Raw genomic sequence first — 5,000 nt, 5'->3', positions numbered from 1 at the left:
AATCTTAATTTCTTCTCTGTGTTCCAGTTGGTGACGTGTCAACAGGTGTCCTCTCGTCGCGGTTTGGTTTACAGAGATTCTCTTTCCGCTCTGTCCCGGAACATGAGGGTTCCGCACGCACACACCGCCAGACTCAAACACACACACAGCAGACTGGCCAGGTAACAGACACACACACACACACACACACACACACACACACACACACACACACACACACACACACACACACACACACACACACACACACACACACACACACACACACACACACACACTCTCTCTCTCTCTCTCTCTCTCTCTCTCTCTCTCTCTCTCTCTCTCTCTCTCTCTCTCTCTCTCTCTCTCTCTCTCTCTCTCTCTCTCTCTCTCTCACACACACACACACACTGCCAGACTCAAACACACACACAGTAGACTGACGAGGTAACACACACACACACACACACACACACTGCAGACTCACCAGATAAAACACACCCACACACACTGCAGGTAACACACACACGCACACACACACGCACCTACCCACACACACACACGCACAGGCCTTAGCTCTGGCTCCAAACCCCTGAGAAAACACACACACACACACATACACACACACACACACCCCTCAATTGATCTCTACTATATAAATTATTTTTTTTTATCGGGACTGACTAAATATTTGTCTGACATACTAAATAGTATGGAATGTGATATCTCTCAGTGTCTCCCTCTCATCAGCTGTTATCCCCCCTCCCCTCTCCCCCCCCCCCCATCACAGGCCTGAGCTCCCAGAATGCATTGCGGCGTCTGGTTCCAAACCCCCGCGAGGCATCAGGCACTTTCTACTGCATCACCTGAAGAGGCTGCTGTCGCTAAACCCCGCCAACCACACACACCTGCACCTGCCCGTCTGACCTGCCGCAATGCATCATGGTCTATATACAACCAAACTATCCCTGCGCTCCGAATTGCATACTTTCCACTATATAGTATGTAGAAGGCTTAACGTATGTTCACCAGAATATTCCATAAGTGACGTAGATGTTAAAGGCATAGATAGTAAATAATATGGATGCAGCATCCGGGCTGACCTCAGTTATTCACACGGCATCCAATAATCCTGGTTTGTGCGCGTCGCCATTTTGTGAGGGGGAGGGAGATAGCTGACGTATGCCTCCGAGGCAAAGTGAGGGACAATGGGCGGAGAGCTGTCACTCAAGAGATCGCGCCAATACATTTTAACCTCCGATAAAATAAAAACTAGCGTGGTCCGAAAAAATTCACCCCCCTCAGTGTTGTCATGGAGATATGACCTAAACATACAGACTAAAATGGTTTTGTGGACCAGGCTGTAAATAGGTTTAATAAGACTTTGAAAACAGCCTGTTTAACAAGTGAGTCAATGAGAGGTGGCTGTCTTCTGCTTCCACCCCCCTAGTGGCACTTCCGGTTACTACAGTTGTGGTCACTTCCTTATTGGATGCCGGTAAAAATCGCTGAGGTTGGGGCTTGTTTAAAGGTTGTCTAAACATATTCACTATATTCAAATTATTGACTTAGTTTCCAACAATATATTGCTTTATACAGTATGTGAAAATAACAACATAGGCTAATGATATCTTAAAAAATATCTATGACTTTTAGTTTCTCAGAATTATATGAGTGTTTCAATGTGTCAAAATGTTGACTTCTTAGGAGCTAAACCGAATGCATTGCTTACCACCAGTGGACTCTCACTAGTTTAATGTTTTTGATGCCCCTGCAAAGCATTTTTAATTGCTTGTGTCTGAATTATCCTATTTAAGTTAACTTGCCTTGCCTATGTATAATGGTAAATACTGAAAATTAATATTTCATTTAACTTTTATTTATCCTCGAGAGACCAATTGAGGGCTGACCCTCATTTACAATGACGTCGAGTTCAAAACAAATTCAAAGGAAAAACAACAATACATAAACAATATTCAACGCAAATACATCAAATACACAATGACAGGTGAAGAGAAAAAACAATTGAAACATTTACACAGTGGTGAAGAGTGGCAGCAATTAAAATTAAATGGGTGAAAGTACAATATAGCCTAATTAAAACAGTTACAGGTAGAGTTTGGCAGATTTAAGATAGTTTGTTTAAATTGGTTAAAGGATATGAAGGTATTTAGTTTAATTTTTTGCTGTAAGTTGTTCCAGGAGTCGGGGATACTGAAGCTAAAAGCTGTCTTTCCCAGCTAAGATATTAAGATTTCCATGTCAATATGTGTTTTGCTGTTATAGTTAAATGTGTAAATAACTTATTCACTCGCTTAACAACTCAGTAGATGTTGGTAAAGAAAGTTACAAATGTTACAATAATATTTTTGTTTGTTTTTGAATGAATCTTTTTTGTGTGTCAAAATGTCCAATGATCAATAAAAATATCTATCAAAAAATTCTGCCTATTTTTTTATGTTTGTGTCTTACAACTTAACTACAGTGGCTTGCAAAAGTATTCATACCCCCTGACATTTTCTACATTTTGTCAAGTTACAACCACATACATACATTTATTTTATTGGGATTTCATGTGATAGACCAACACAAAGTGGCGCAACATTGTGAAGTGGAATGAAAATTAAACGTGGTTTTAATTTTTTTTTTTATAAATAAAAAACTGAAAAGTGTGGCGTGCAAAAGTATTCAGCCCCCTGAGTCAATGCTTTGTAGAACCACCTATCACTGTCTCTACCAGCTTTATATATCTATAGACTGATATTTATTGCCCATTCTATGGTTACTGGGGTAACTGGGTAAAACAATAAGTTAAATAATATTATGTAACTTGCAGTAGATTAAAGGTTGATTGAAATATTCAATATAAATCACCGCGGGGCCAAAAGATTTAATCTGTTAATAAAGAGTGGAGCTGGTTTTACCTTCAGGTCGGCAAGGAGGTGTGTGTGTGTTTGTGTGTGTGTGCCTGCGTGCATGCATGTGTGTGTGTGTGTGTGTGTGTGTGTGTGTGTGTGTGTGTGTGTGTGTGTGTGTGTGTGTTTGTTCTCTTTAAAAAAAATATCCAAAAATAAAGTATTTAAAAAAAAAAATTACAAACAGCACACACCCAGATCACCCAGACACTTCAAACGCAGCAGCACAAAAACCTTTGAACACACACACACACACACACACACACACACACACACACACACACACACACACACACACACACACACACACACATGGAGCCAGAGCCCACTGTGCTGTTAGATACAACAATGGCTTTAATGAAATAATCTGTCAGGTTACAGCAGCAGGAGGTGAAATAACATAAAGCCGATAATCTTCAAAGGGTCGTTCTGCTGTGTGTCTGTGTCAAGGCTCATTAAATATGATTATGGCTCACACACACACACACACACACACACACACACACACACACGCACACACACACACACACACACACACACACATACACACACACATACACACATTCAATATGATTTTGTCTTGATTTTTAATTATTATAATTTAGTTTTCAACCTGTAAACGGCTGACAGATCTCAAAAAAAAGATTGTGATGCTTCTGTTTTTAAGCACATTTCAAACCAAAGCGCTGTAACAATAGACACACAAAATGTTATAATTTTTTTTTTATTAATATTTATTTTCTTGGTTATATATAAAATTAAATAAATTATATCTTATAGTTTTTTTTAATTCTTATTTAGCACATTTTTTAAATTTATATATAGGCTACATAATTACATTTTTATTTATTTTTTTATTTTTTATTTAACCGGTTAAGAACTTCCTTATAAATAGTTCCTTATCATTGCTAAACAAAACCAAATATTCATTCATTATAAAAGAAAATCCAGTTGTGTCACTATAACAACGGTTACCGGTATATCGCCGCCCCTTTACACTTTCCTGCTCAGGGATTGGTCGAAGGAAAACATCGCTGTCACGCTATTGGATCAACGAGCTGTCAATCGAGAAAAAAGGGGCGTATCTCAACACAGCTTGAGTTAATATACACCAGGCGGTTGTAAAGTGAGTGGCGGAGGAGATGAGATACGGTTTAACGGAAGTACTGGATGAAATTTGAGCCTAAAAAAAAATACTTTTTATGATTTCTGAAGATGGATGACGTCAGCAGGGAACAGATGAGACCGCTGTTGACATCTGTAAGTTCCTATTTGGTTGCTTTTAGCCTTAAATGGTCGCTATAAAATGTCAGCTAGTATGTCCTAAGAAATTGGGATTTTTTTTTGACTCCTAAAGATGCTGTGGAAGTCGAAATAGAAGGAAAAAAACAGCGGTGTAAACTAGTGTGCCGGTTTAGTTATCTGTTTGTTAATGTAATTGATACGTTCTTGGTTTATGTGGTTTGGGAACAACGCACAAAAAAGCCTTTGTTTTGAACTGACCACGCGTATGTCAGGAAGTGAACCAACGATGCGTATGAGTGATAACCCCAACCAAAACCTACGTATAAAAAATGGTGATTTTTGTTTGCGAGGTTGCGGAAAAGTCTGTGTAGGTTTTGAAACACTTTGAATAGTTGATTGAGATTGTTTAGACTCTTCCCTTGTATTCGGCATACGTTGCATCCACTTAGGGTTTCTATTTTTGATAATATTTCATCTTTTTCGTCAGTTTTGCGACCATTTCTATCGCTATCTCTGACGGTAGAATGCAGCGCTCTGGGTGGTATCGGCGAAAAGTTTGCGCTGTTATTATCATTTATTTTAGTGTAAATACAGAGATATAACTATTGTTTACAAGCCGAACACTGTATAAGTATATGATTAATTAGAGATTATAATTTGATTACTTATACAGCGTTCCTAGTTGTGCCGGTAAGCAGAAATGTATTAAAATAGCAAGTCAACCTATGGAGTTTTGTTTTTCACTTACAATCTTTTTAAAAACGTGTTTGTAAATAGGGATTTTTAGGGCACACGTACCCAGGCTTAGGCCACTTTATCAGGAGTTTATTGAAGTGTATTAATCAAGTTTTGAACAATAGA

The 5,000-nt window shown here is 38.7% G+C and overlaps 1 pseudogene across 1 annotated transcript in view; it reads left to right on the top strand.

Annotated features, from left to right (window-relative positions):
* The first annotated feature begins 4,018 nt into the window (after positions 1-4,018).
* The window catches only part of LOC307270251 (sodium bicarbonate cotransporter 3-like), a 49,750-nt pseudogene continuing 48,768 nt past the window's right edge, over positions 4,019-5,000 (top strand). The window contains exon 1 of the transcript XR_013845628.1: positions 4,019-4,154. The product of XR_013845628.1 is annotated as a sodium bicarbonate cotransporter 3-like (transcript). The remainder of the gene's footprint in view (positions 4,155-5,000) is intronic.

The sequence above is a fragment of the Ammodytes marinus genome (assembly GCF_949987685.1).
Source record: "Ammodytes marinus genome assembly, chromosome: 25".
NCBI classification, from domain to species: domain Eukaryota; kingdom Metazoa; phylum Chordata; class Actinopteri; order Uranoscopiformes; family Ammodytidae; genus Ammodytes; species Ammodytes marinus.
This window is presented reverse-complemented; position numbering and strand designations above follow the sequence as displayed.